The sequence below is a fragment of the Herpailurus yagouaroundi genome, unplaced genomic scaffold (assembly GCF_014898765.1).
Source record: "Herpailurus yagouaroundi ecotype Mexico unplaced genomic scaffold, PumYag 222, whole genome shotgun sequence".
NCBI classification, from domain to species: Eukaryota; Metazoa; Chordata; class Mammalia; order Carnivora; family Felidae; genus Herpailurus; species Herpailurus yagouaroundi.
In genome coordinates this window covers 8,227,746-8,241,362 of record NW_024412453.1, presented here as the reverse complement: position 1 = coordinate 8,241,362, position 13,617 = coordinate 8,227,746, and the positions used below count along the sequence as shown (strand labels likewise).

The following is a 13,617-nucleotide window of genomic DNA, read 5'->3' as shown; positions in this document are numbered from 1 at the left end:
ATGTAAGCTGCCTGAGAACATGCAGACTTTTTGAGGTGGGCTTTGGATTCTGAGGGGGAAACAAACTGATGTGCCCTGAATCCTGACGGGGCCAAGAGGACACAGCTGATACTTGGGCAGCATAAATAATAAAAGCATTGAAACAAGTATGACAGCAGAGACTCTTGCCAAGTGCCCAGGACCAGCGTTAGCGAGGTGCAGTGTTGTCGGGAGAGGATTCACAGATGGACGGCAAGGAAGAGACATTCTGGGCTGACCCAAAGACACAGAGGTCTGGAAGACAGAGTGTTTTGTGAAGTGTCAGTAGAAACGGCAAGGGGTAGACCTTGCTGGTGCCAACAAGAAATAGACAGCTACAGCCTTCCAGCCTGAGAGGTGGTCCTGAAGGACAATGGTGAAGGAGGATGCTCCAGTGATTGGAACTTCCAGGCAGTACATCTGTGCCATGAGAGAATTAGAATCCTGGAGCTACACCAATATACGGGCAGTTGCCAATCACTTGGCTGGGTGGGGTCATTCTTAGAAAGGACACACCTGGGGCACTGGCGACCGGGAAGCCTGTGAGAAATATACATGGGAGGAGACCTTGGAGTAGGATCAGAATGATCCCATGAAACCTAAATCCACAGTAGAGAGGGTTCTCAGTAACCTGATGGGCAAGATGGCCTGCGTTCTGGCTGTCATTCAGCCCTTTTCAGCACCCACCCTCGTGCTTGCTCACTGGGCCTGTGTGCAAACAGACCAAGGTGACAGGGATGGAAGCCATGCACGAGTTCAACATGGACTTCTTCCCACCAATGCTAACCAGGTTCTTGATCAGCCAACAGTAGAGACCAGCACTGAAGCTCAACATTGCATCATTCCCTTCGGGGAACAGCCGTCTACTTTGTGGCAGGACAAGCACTAGTTCCCCTACATTGCAGATGGGGCAGAGATCCATCCTCACTGAAACAGACACACGACCCGGACATGGGTGTCTTCCCTATCCGCCATGTTTTTGCAGGTACCACCATCCATGAGCTATGGTATCCCCTATTTAACGTTATGACACTTCCCCCTGTATTGATTACTCCTGATCGAGAAATATGTCTCACAACAAAACAGATGCATGCACAGGTTCCTGCCCGTGGAGTTCACTGGTTTGCCAGATGCCCATCATCTAGGTGCCCCAGGCCTAATAAGATAGAGAAATGGTCTACAGAAGGCTTAGTTACAAAGCCATTGTGGAGGCAACGCCCAGAAAGAATGGAGTTCTAGATCTGGAAGGCAATATATGCCTTGATGCAGCAACCATCTCAAGGTGCTCTTTCTTCACATGGGGCCAAGAATCCAGGGATGAAGGTGGGATTGTCTCCTCTCTCGCTATCACATCCACTTGCAGGATTTTTGGTCCTGATCCTACCAACTTTGAGCTCTGCTGCTTTGGAGGTCTTAGTTACAGGGAGGCAGTGCTCCCGCCAGAGGACACAACAGTAGCTCCATTGAGTTAGAAAATGAGAGTATCCAGGGGCACCTGGGTGGCTCAGTCATTTGTGTCCCACTTCGGCTCAGGTCATGATCTCGTGGTTCATTGGTTCGAGCCCCCACATCGAACTCTGTGCTGACAGCTCAGAGCCTGGAGCCTGCTTCAGATTCTGTGTCTCCCTCTCTCTCTGCCCCTCCCCCATTTGCACTCTGTCTCTCTGTCTCGCTCTCTCACAAACATAAGTAAACATTAAAACATTAAAAAAAAAATAGGGTTGATAATCCCAACCCTTCATGAATGAAAGTTTGAATTTTAACACCTGGTACAGAACTGAACCAGCTGAGCCCTTGGATGAGGACAAAGAGAACATGAGATGATATGACACGAATATGACACATGATAACCAATCATGACCACTTACAGAAGCAAGGACTGTAGAAGAACTGTGCTTATCTTCTTCCTTGCTTGGTGTGTGTGTGTGTGTGTGTGTGTGTGTGTGTGTGCGCGTGTGTGTGCGCTCTCTTTTCTTCTTCCCTAATATCCAACCTTGTTAGGGCAGTTAACTTTACAAGTTGGTCTTTAAGTAACAGAATATTCTGATGAGACGCTGGCTGACTTCGGAGAGTAATTAACATAGCCCCCAAATGGCTGTGATGACTGTTGTGACTTTGAGTCTCCTCACACTGGGGAGCATCGCAGATATACATGCGTTTGCTTGAGTGCAGAGTGGCTGTCTGTGGTCAGGTGGAGGCATAGAGTTGTCTGTACTGTCTGTAGAAGTTCAAATACAAATAGAAGCGTAGGGATGAATACTGAGTAGCCAGAGTGGATTTTGCCAGCTTTTTTAGCTATTGTATTTCAACTCCAAGCCCGTGTTCCCATACCCCGCTTTGGGAGGCTGGGGCTGGGACCCCGCAAGCACATTTCTCCTTCACCACTGCTCCCGGTTGGATTCGGGCACCGAGGGAACCCACAGGCTGGAGGAGGAAGAGGGGACACATTCCCTTGGTGACACCAACACCAGCACCAAGTCATTCCTTCTATGGAGGTCTGAAGCTTCCATTCTATGGGGCCTCTTCTCCAAACTTCTAAGTTTTAGTAATTCTAGTGTTTTCCCTCTGTTCCTTCAGCCCTAGAGGTAGATACTTCCGGCAGGTTCTCCCCCCATGATAGTTTACTCTGCTTTTCTCCTTTTGTTCCTTTTCAGGGCTTCATTGTGCTGTCACTCGTTTATGTAAAATTACAGATGGGTTGGTTAACTTTCCATGAAGACCTTGATAGTAAATGTTTAGATTTGTGAGTCATACAGTCTCTGTTGTAGCAACTCCACTCTTTTATCTTTTGGCCTGAAAGCAGCCATAAACTGAACACTTAAATGTACGGGCATGGCTGTGTCCCAGTAAGACTTTATTTACAAAAGCAGGCAAAGACTGGATTTGACCACCTGTCTTAAATTATTTCTGTTCAAATAATAGTATGTTTTCTTTCTCCTGCCTGGCCCCAGATTGACACAGTGGGCATGAGTCTTAAAGCCTATCACATTCTAGTGAAATATTTGGAGAAGGTTTCTAATTCCAAGTCAGAACAATCAGAGCCAATGAAATAGTTGAGAGAGCATTCTGCCTAAGAAATGCTGCCTAAGAAATGATATTTTTACTCTCTGGACTCAAAGCTAAACAACTGGCTTTCATGGAGCTACTAACAGTCATCCTACCACCAAGAGGGGAGAGTGGAGCCAATACAGAGAAAAGTTCATTGGAGAATACAGAGCCTTGTTTTGATAAGATCATTAAACACCTAGATACAGCCATGCCTGAAGCCTATGGCTTAAATTGTAAGAGTCATAAATTAGATTTTGTCTTAACCATTTTGATTTCAATTTCTGTAACGTGTAACTAAAGGAGTTTTGACAAATATAGACACACAAATAGATGTCAAAACACAGGGGGGGCTAAAATCTCTTAGATTACCATTGATTCACTTATTTAACAAATAAAAAGTGCCTAGGTTTATCAAGCATTCTGCTGAGGTAAAATATACAGCCCCTGTCTCAGAAATTAGCAGGGTCATTTTAGAAAAATATTGCTCAAGCCTTCCAAGTGATGCATTTTTATAACAAAATCAATAAATCAAGTGTTGGTGTTTAACTTGAAAGAAAGAAAGAAAGAAAGAAAGAAAGAAAGAAAGAAAGAAAATAAAGCATTTAAATGAAGATTTGAGCTCTCAGATACCCTACCCTAATACTTACTACAAATCTCTGTCCAAACTCATGCGTTTAAGAAATCAAAGTTTGCTTTATCTTTATAACTCTGCTTAATCTCTATCTCAAGCCTCATTCCTTTGGCTTGAAGGTCCTAGGCTCTTCCCTACACCCACCCCCAAGGTGTGGTAAGGTTCCGCTGGTTTTTCATTGTGCCAATTCACTGAGGAAGACGAAGGGCACACAGTGCCCTCTGCCTAGTGGTCCATGTTCACCGATGCAGATAGAGGGCAGATGAAGCTTTCTTTGCTAAAGGTCATTAGCCCCTTCAGGTGTGTGGCAGGCACTGCTAGTTGCTTTCCACTTTAGCTAGATACAGCCATGTGACTAAGTTCTAAGGAGATGTCAATAGATGTATTACAAGCAACTTCTGCAGTAGATCTTTCAAAAGGAGTTTTTGTTTTGCCTGGGAGAAGCAGTCTTTCAATCTTCCTGTGGCCAAGAATTCAGATGTGATGGCTGGTGCCCTGGTAGCCACTTTGGAATTTGAGGCAACCTTGAGAAAGAAAAACCATAAAGTGCGGATAAAGGAACAAAAAGATAGGTGTCCCTGATTGCCTTGTGTCACTGGCACACCAGCTCTGGACTACTTGCCTCCAGTCTTCTCTGTTTTTTAACCCACGTTGCAAGCAGCTCAAGCCACAAAATTAGGAGAAGGTGGTCTCTGTTGCTTGCAGGCATTATGCAATTCCTGTTTCAAAATCTCCTAGCTCTCTCTGCTGCTCTTCCAGTTCAGAGACCCAGGGACCTAAGCAAGAGCCCCTTTCTAAGTTTGGGGAAAAGCCCTCTGTGGTCAAACCCTGTTTCTCCTGAATGGGTTCAGGATGCTGAAAGTGGGAGAGAGGAAAAGGAGAGTGTGCCCCAAACCCACCCCAAGGCAAGGAACACAGAGCCAACTCCCTGCTTAATGGGGGAACGGGAGAGACACCAGGAGACAAAAAGAAAACATCACACATCTCAAAAGCATGATCCAACACACTGTTTCTGAGAAGGCTTTTGCCAACCATGCTTCTGCCTTCCTCTGGAAACATTAATATTTCCTTCAATTGCTTTTTACCCTAGCAACAACTTGTGCAAGATAAACACTTCTACAAAGAGGTGTAAGTTTCCATCTAATACACACTGCCAATTGAGAAATTCATAATACATGAAAGCAACCTTGAAGGCCATGAAATCAGATGGATCTGGAGGAATACCATCAGCCTTGTTGCGAAGAAAAACAGTTGTCAGGATGATCTTTGAAGTCAAGAAAATAACAAAAGCAAGTGAACGCGGTCTAAGAAAACTAAAACTGATTATCTCCCCCCAAATGGGATGATTAAATATGCGAACACACGCAGAAGTGGGTCCTCCGCCTGGCCCCCCAGGGCCCTGCACATGATGATATGTGCTTTGGTTTAGGAAACCTGCTGAAAGGGCGGGCCTACGCCGGCCGACTCCATCTTGTTCTGTGTCCTCCACCTTGAGTGACTATGTCCCCGACATGGCCCCCTTTCCGGGAAGATCACAGAAACCTCAGACCAGCCTCCTCTCCTTGAGTAACCTACCACTCACCCGTTCAAACTTCCTGATCAAAACAGCCCGGCGACCTGCGTAACAGGACTCCGACCCTTCCCCAGCCAATCGGCCGAGGCCACAGCCACTACCTCACCAACTGCCCCTAGACCCCTATAAAACCTTTGTGGTTTTGAAACTCCCCATCTCACCGCTGGATCGGTGCAGGTAGGGGATTGAGCTCAAGCTAGCTCGAATAAAGGCTCTTTGCTTTTGCATCGGACTCGGCTTCCTGGTGGTCTTTAGGGATCGCGAATTCTGGGCATAACGCTGCCTTGGTTTGGAAGTGTTTTTAAATGATTAAGGAGCAGAGATGTGCAGGGTAACAAAAGAAACGACTAAAGTTCTCTATTTCACTGGGAATCCGGCCCGACTTAAAAGTCCTGTTGCGCTGCTAATCAAAGTATGAAATACGGAGAGAGCTTGAAAACAGCATTAATCATTAATCTGGGGAAGTGCTTACGGTTATGAATTCTTCAAGAGTTTCGAAAAACTTGCAGCACTTTTCCAGATAGTACTCGGGAGGCTGTGTGTTTTTATTTTTCTTTTCCTCAAGTCCCTTGTGAAGAGATAACCAAAAATAGTGTCAGGGTCAAGCTCGGGAGTGGGGGGCGGGGTGGGGGGGGGGATGAGCTATCCCTTCACAAACGGCTCCGGAAAACAACATACAATGTAAGTAATTTGTTTTTAAGTAACTAAGAAGGCATGGTGATTTCTTACCTGGGGCTTCAGTAAATGCCAGGTCTCTGGAAGCTGTTATATGGGCATAAAGGCATTACTTCGCCATTCACTAATGTGAGTTCAATCAGTGTGTGTGCCTCTTCAGGAAGTCCCTGTTGTGCATTTATTTTCCTTGGTGCCATCATTCCGAAATCGGTAGTTAACCAAATGCAGGTCTCGCTTTTAGCTCCTTTCGGGTTTTTTGTTTTTTTTGTTTTTTTAATGTTTATTTATCTTTGAGCGAGAAAGGGAGAGCCTTCGAGAGCAGGGGAGGGGCAGAGAGTGAGGTGGGGCAGAGGATCCAAAGCAGGCTGCACGGTGACAGCAGAGAGCCTGATTCGGGGCTTGAACTCACCAACCGTCAGATCATGACCTGAGCCGAAGTCTCAAGCTTAACCGACTGAGCCACCCAGGTGCCCCTAGCTCATTTCAGTTTTCTAGCAGCATTAAAAAACAAACAGAAAAAAAAAACAAAACAAAACAGGAAAGGAAGAATAAAGTTCGAATGAATAAATGTCAACCTTCTCAAGAAGAAACTATAGATTAATAATATATTACTATTTCCAAGGGAGTACATAGAGTTCATACTGTTTCATCTGTCAGTCTCCTGTTTTTCAGTAACTGTTTTGGCTCCACGTCTGAAGTAGGAATCAGTCGCTAACGTTTTGCAGACTAACGTTCCCATGAAGCCACAAAGCTGCCCTCAGATGTGACGGGATGGGGCACAAACCAGTCTCTGCCAGGTTACAAGCACCATGCACTTCTTACTTGCCCAGGGTAGCAAATGCCTTTGAACCACACTCCTTCCGCCTGGGTCAGTGATGCTCAAAACAGTGGGGAGAGGAAGGGAGGCAGGGTGAGAAAGTCACTTCAGTGTCTAACTTCATTTGTACACTTCAGAAAGAGCAGTGGAGATGTGACAACCATCTGATGATTTCGACCTGGATAAACAGCTCCGAAGGGACAGGGCTGAAAGCAGCGGTTCTCAAAATGTGGTCCCTGGACCGAAGGCACCATCACCATCACCTGAGAACTTGCTAGAAGTGCAAATCCTGGCTCCAGGCCAGAGCTACTGAACCTGACACTCTGGGGGCCCCAGCAAGTCCATCTGGTGATTCTAAGGCATAAGACTGAGACCCTGACTCAAGGTGTCCCCAAGGAAATCTGACATGGCCTCCATAGGCTGCCTGAACTTGGGAAAGTCCCTTCACCCCTCTGAGGCTTAATTTCTTGAGATGTTAGAAAAAGGATAAGGAGTGCTCTTCAAGATGGCAAGGATGCGAGAAACAAGGAGGGACTGAGAGACTGTCATAGGCCAGAGGAGCCTGGGGAATGTGATGGTAACACGCAGCGTGGTACCTGGATGGGATTCCAGAACAGGTGGAGGACAGCCAGACACTGAATGTTTGTGTCCCCCTCAAATTCGCATGTTGCATCCTGCCCCCTAAAGTGATAGTATCAAGGGGTGGGGTCTTTGGGAGCTCCCCAAAATGGGACTTCCCTGACAAAAGAGACCCCAGAGAGAGACCTCGTCCCTTCCCATCAGTGAGGACATAGCAACACCATCTATGAACCAGAAAGCAGGCCCTCCCCAGATACCAAATCTACCAACCCCTTGATCTTGCCTTCCAGCCTCCAGAGCGGTGAGCGATACATGCCTTTTGTTTGAACCCCTCACACCCCGGCCTTTTTATGATAGCATCCCAAGTGGACAAAGACAAGGACATTACTGGGAGAACTGGTCCACACAAAGACCTAACAAGGTCAGTTCCTTCATTTTAATCAATGCACCCCAGTGAGGTAAGAGATGGCCAATGGGGAAAAGCGAGAGAGGTCCTGAAATCTCTGTTCTACCTTTGCAACTTTTCTCTAAATCTGAAACTATCCTAAAATTTGAAGCTTATTGAAAAAAAATAGAATGTTACCTAACTTTCAGACATCTTGTGGTGAGTGAAGGTAATACCTAAGTAAATGCTCAGACGCCGTAGATGCCCAGGGAAGAGGGGGGATGGAACCAGCTTCGCCCTGGGGCTGCAGAAAGCTTCTCCCTCCCCACCCCGGCCTTCCAAGGAACATCACTGTGGGGAACAGAGTAGGCGCGGCACCTTTTCCTCTCACCCTGACCTCCTTTGTCCTTTCTCTCCCTCCAGCCAAGCCCCCTCCCGGGAAGAGCACAGCCGAAGCCTTTCCACACAACGCGTGGTGACTTTTGAGTAGCTTGGACCAAGATTTATTGTCAACAGCCCAGTCGGTAACAGCTGTTTGCATTCCTCAGCCCCTCCATTGCCTCCTGAATGTCAAGTCTCTTAGCTGAGAGAGCATCCTTCATTTGGCTATGCCTGCTCAAAAGAATTACTTTTGCACGGTATGATCTGCTCAGCTATACCCATCTTCCACATGCAGCCCTCCCAAGCCGGACACGAATACAAAAGAAACGGAAGATTAATTCCAGATAGTACGTGGCGCAAGCCAATTAACTCAGCGCACACCGGATGGTCCCTAATCGCTCTTCTAGCGAGCGGAGGCTCTGCGTTTCCTTCTTACTGCCTTCGGGCCTCTCTTTGTAAATACATACTAGTCAGAATTGAATCTGTCTCATTGCACTTCCCTTTTGGAGCCTGGCTCTCGAGCCACTTTGTTTTTTTTTCCCTTTTGCAACTGCGTCTCATAGAGTTGACCCTTGTTCCTCATTTGTAATCTTTCCTAGGTGGACTAGCTGAATAAATTCAACACCCACAAGGGGGACATTTGTCACCGAAAGGTGACAGCTAAAGCATCGCCACAGTGAAAACGCAGCAGGGTGGGGGGGGGGGGGGGGGGGGGGGGGGGGACAAAGAAGACCCGAGGGCCTTTGCTTCCCCATCAGAAGAACAGTGAGGCGCCTTAAAGAATCAATCCATGGTTGGGGGTTGTAGTTGCATGAAGCTGACAACACCACCTGCTTTTTTTTTTTTTTTCTTTTTTTTTTTTCTCCTGCAGTTTTGTCTGGTTTGGTTTTGGTTGGATTTTTCATACATCTGTTGTGACTGTGCTACCCTAAGCAAAAATGTATGCCCAACGCACACACTGATTTATCACTGGGCCACATTAAATATGATCTCCAGTCTATCCCCTGCCAGACGTCTTTCCCTCCCCTCGTCTTGCCCCTCACCGCTGGGCTCTCTTTAAAGGGAATGAAAACACGCGGAGGCACAGCCAAGGATTTCAGCTGGGAATGGCCCAGCGTCTGTGCACGGATGTGTCGATCTACCCATCATGAAGTTTCCAGCAAAGTTCAGCAAAGAGCGACACGTCTGAACTGAGGATTTACACTCGGGCTGGCGATAGTGGCATTTCCATCTATGATGAAAAAGCAAGGGGGTTACAGAGCAAAATGTTCTTGTCCTCTCAGCCCCCCTGCTGCTGGGACCACGTCTGTCCTGTTTCCCCAACAGCTGGCACAGAGCCGGGCACTGAGTAGTGTTGTGATAACAGCCCACGTGTGCTGAGCCACATCCAAGCCTTTGGTTGGTTCAACTGCTCCTCAGATAACAACCCCTGACAACTCTAAAATGTAGACACTCCTGTTATTGCCCAGGAAGATGGAAGGAAATTGAAGCCCAGAGAGGCTACAGACGTCTCCTAGAAACACACAGCTGGGGTGATGGCTGCAGGATTCAAATTCAAGCAGTTCACCCACGGCTTTCCTCAGAAACCCTGCCTGTCCTGAGCTTTCAGTATGAGAGTCTCAAGCTGTGGCATAAACTGAGGTGAGGGCAGGGCAGGTAAATTCTCCAGCACGCTGGAAAGAAAACAAATTGATTTCTATACAAAACAAGCATCAGACAAGGAAGCAAAATGCTGGCTTAAAAAGAATCTTTTCTCAAAAAAAAAAAAAAAAAAACCCAAAAAACTTTTGTTTGTTTGTTTGATCAATAGAACAAGAGGGAAATTAAAGCTGTACCAAAAGCCCAGGCTGGGTACAGTGATTACAGGGAACAGATGTTTTGGGTTTTTTTTTTTCTTTTCTTTAGTATCAGATGAATTAATAGATAACCCACTATGGCATATTGCTCAAATGTCATGAGAGTAGGGAACAGTATTCTGTGTCCTCCTAAGCCTTTGTGCTGTTCTTTTTGCCAGGATTGCCTTTCTTTCTCTGCCATTTAATAAGCTTACTTTCGCCATGAACACCCAACTTAGACATGGCCTGCTTTACGGTTTTCTCCAACTCTCTCCTCTGCACTTTCAATTTTTTTTTTCAACGTTTATTTATTTTTGGGACAGAGAGAGACAGAGCATGAACGGGGGAGGGGCAGAGAGAGAGGGAGACACAGAATGTGAAACAGGCTCCAGGCTCTGAGCCATCAGCCCAGAGCCTGATGCGGGGCTCGAACTCACGGAGCACGAGATCGTGACCTGGCTGAAGTCGGACGCTTAACCGACTGCGCCACCCAGGCGCCCCAACCTCTGCACTTTCAAAAGACTCTGATTTTATCTTCTCTGTTGTATGCATCATGCTTCATAGTGCAGGGATTGCAAACTCCAATATCCTGCAGGACGAAGCATGAGTGAGCAAAAGGGGGTGAGTCCTAGGACAGTAGGGAGCAGTGGGGTGTGGGGAGTGGACACAAACTGCCCTCCTAAAGTGAGGCGCTACCAGTCAGCTCCAACTAAGCATTGCCATATGTACATACTTTTCCTGTATTAACAAATATTCTGAGTTTTGTTCAAGAGAAGCCAGTTGTGATGGTTAGTTTTGTGTGTCAACTTGACTAGGCTAAGGGATGCCCAGGGAGTGGGTAAAATGTTATTTCTGGGTGTGTCCATGAGGGTGTTTCTGGAAGAGATTAGCATTTGGATCAGTAGACTGAGTGAAGATCATACTCACCAATATGGTGGGCGTCACCCAACCCACCAAGGCCCTAAGTAGGACCTAAAGGTAGAGGAAGGATAGATTTGCTCTCTCTGCTTGAGCTGGGACATTGGCGCTCCTGGCTTTAGAGTCCTTCAGACTCAGAGTGAGATTTGTACCGTCGACTCACCTGGTTCTCTGGCTTTGGGTTTGGATTGAACTACCCCACCAGCTGCCCTGTACCAACAGTTTGCAGACAGCAGATTCCATCATCGCATGAGCCAGTATCTCTTTGTAAACCTCTTTCTGTACATTTGCCTACATATCCTGTTGGTTCTGTTTCTCTGGAGAACCCTGACAAATACATCAAGAATCCAAATTTTTGTGGGAAAAAGCCCTCAATTTTTAAATATTGGCACCTAACTTTTTAAATGTTTTAAGTACTGTGCAGGCTGCCAATAGCATCTAGCTACTGGTTACTTGCTTCTGTCTTCGCCTCTACAACTAAATATAAGGCCCCCTTACAGGTTCAACAGCAGTTGAGAAGACAGACCCATGTTGAAATCATGACTTTGCCCCTCACCAGGCTGAATGACTTTCAGTATATTACTTAACCTCTCTGTGCCTCAGCGTTCTCATCCTTCTTAAATTGGGAGGAATAATAAAGCCTACCTCCTAGGCTCATTGTGAGAAGTCCATTAGCTAATGTGAATACAGTACTCAGAATATTGTTTTGCACAGGTTAAGTGCTCATTAAGCATTATGTATGACCATCATCGCATCTTTATTTTCTCAGTACCCAGCACAATGCTTGGTACATAACTGCTGTGTATTTGATGTTTATTCGGATAACTAATATTAATATTCCTATCATGGGCTGAAAATGAAATATTCAGGCAGACAGGAAACTTCAAATCTGCTACATGTCTTTCCATCTCTTCGAGGTCTCCCAGGTAGATAGGCTCTGTGGTCAGATGCCTTTCCAGATAATTGAATAGGAACACATTTGGTTTTTTTATAAATTTGTCTTCAGTGTTTATTTCTTTTTGAGACACAGAGAGAGGCAGAGCATGAGCAGGGGAGGGGCAGAGAGAAAGGGAGACACAGAATCCGAAGCGGGCTCCAGGCTCCGAGCTGTCAACCAACTGAGCCACCCAGGTGCCCCAGTAGGAACACATTTGTTCAACAAAATTATCTCTAGAAACTTAGACCTGTTACAGTTCTCTCTTAATAAACCTGTGGGTGATGATGACAGAGAGCTAACTAGCAATGTGCCTACTAAACTACTCACCTTCCCAGACTCCTCTGCAAGTAGAAATGGCCGTGTGGTACCCTTCTCACCTGTCAGAGACAGAGGGACGTCCCTGGGGAAAGGGCCACTCCCTAAGGCAAAGATTCTTCAAGGAGAAAATGTGTTTTGCTCTTGACGTTCCCTTCTTTCTGCCTGGAAGGTGGAAAGAATACCTGGAAGGACATCAGCCCTCTTAATACCATGGGGACAAAAGCCGTGCACCAAAGGTCTCCGAGCAAGAGAAATAGAAGGAGTCTGGTTTTGGATGACTTCCTTGAGCAGGTGTACAATGATGCTCGTTCTGAATGTGTTCCGTTGTGACGAATACCACAGGGAACCATCCAAGCCTAGTGCAAGTGTTACTTTTGCTTGTATGTAACTTCATCCATGAGAAACACCAGATAATTGCAGAACACTGCACCCAGCTGAACTGAGCCATGTACCTGCCAACACCCATTTTCACAAGCAAACTTCAACCCTTTTTCAAGACAAAGTGCCATATTTACCATACTACCTATATTGTATTTCATAACCATTTAGCACGTATAAAAATATGCTACTGTTTTTATGGAGTTTCTATCTTGTGGATGTGTCCCTGATGATTTTTTTAAGTTTATTTATTTATTTTGAGAGAGAGAGAGAGAGAGAGAGAGAGAGGGAGACAGACAGCACAAGTGGGGACAGGGCAGAGAGAGGGAGAGAGAGAGAATCCCAAGCAGGCTCCACACCATCAGAGCAGACCCCGATGTGGGGTTCGAACTCACGAACCTCGAGAGCATGACCTGAGCCGAAGTCAGACACTTACCAATTGAGCCACCCAGGCTCCCCCATGATGATGTTTTTGAATGTTACACTCCAACCTATCTTTCCTGTAAGACTGTGGTTTCTAACTGTTGTTTAACATAGTGTTGGAAGAAGTCCTAGCATCAGCAATCAGACAACAAAATGAAATAAAAGGCATCAAAATTGGCAAAGATGAAGTCAAACTCTCACTTTCGCAAACCATATGATAGTCTACATGAAAAACCTGACAGACTCCACTAAAAGTCTGCTAGAACTGATACATGAATTCAGCAAACTTGCAGGGTACAAAATTAATGTACAGAAATCAGTTGCATTTTTATACACCAATAATGAAGCAACAGAAAGAGAAATAAAGAAACTTATCCCATTCACAATTGCACCAAGAGCCATAAAATACCTAGGAATAGGCCTAATCAAACATGTAAAAGATCTGGATGCTGAAAACTATAGAAAGCTTATGAAGGAAATTGAAGAAGATACAAAGAAATGGAAAAACATTCCATGCTCATGGATTGGAAGAATAAATATTATTAAAATGTCAATACTACCCAAAGCAATCTACACATTCAATGCAATCCCAATCAAAATTATATTGGCATTCTTCTCAAAGCTAGAACAAACAATCCTAAAATTTGTATGGAACCACAAAAGACCCTGAATAGCCAAATATTGAAGAAGAAAACCAAAAC

At 45.7% G+C, this 13,617-nt stretch overlaps 2 long non-coding RNA genes across 3 annotated transcripts; both read left to right on the top strand.

Annotated features, from left to right (window-relative positions):
• Positions 1 to 5,423: 5,423 nt before the first annotated feature.
• Positions 5,424 to 8,588, top strand: LOC121019499 (uncharacterized). The gene is made up of 3 exons (XR_005785624.1): positions 5,424 to 5,447; positions 7,632 to 7,762; positions 8,150 to 8,588. It is a non-coding gene; the product is annotated as an uncharacterized LOC121019499 (long non-coding RNA).
• LOC121019500 (uncharacterized) lies at positions 5,485 to 7,090 on the top strand. Of its 2 annotated transcripts, none has more exons than XR_005785625.1 (3): positions 5,485 to 5,951; positions 6,618 to 6,813; positions 6,900 to 7,090. It is a non-coding gene; the product is annotated as an uncharacterized LOC121019500 (long non-coding RNA). The 2 variants fall into 2 exon arrangements; XR_005785626.1 differs by having other exon boundaries at positions 6,603 to 6,813.
• Positions 8,589 to 13,617: the final 5,029 nt, after the last annotated feature.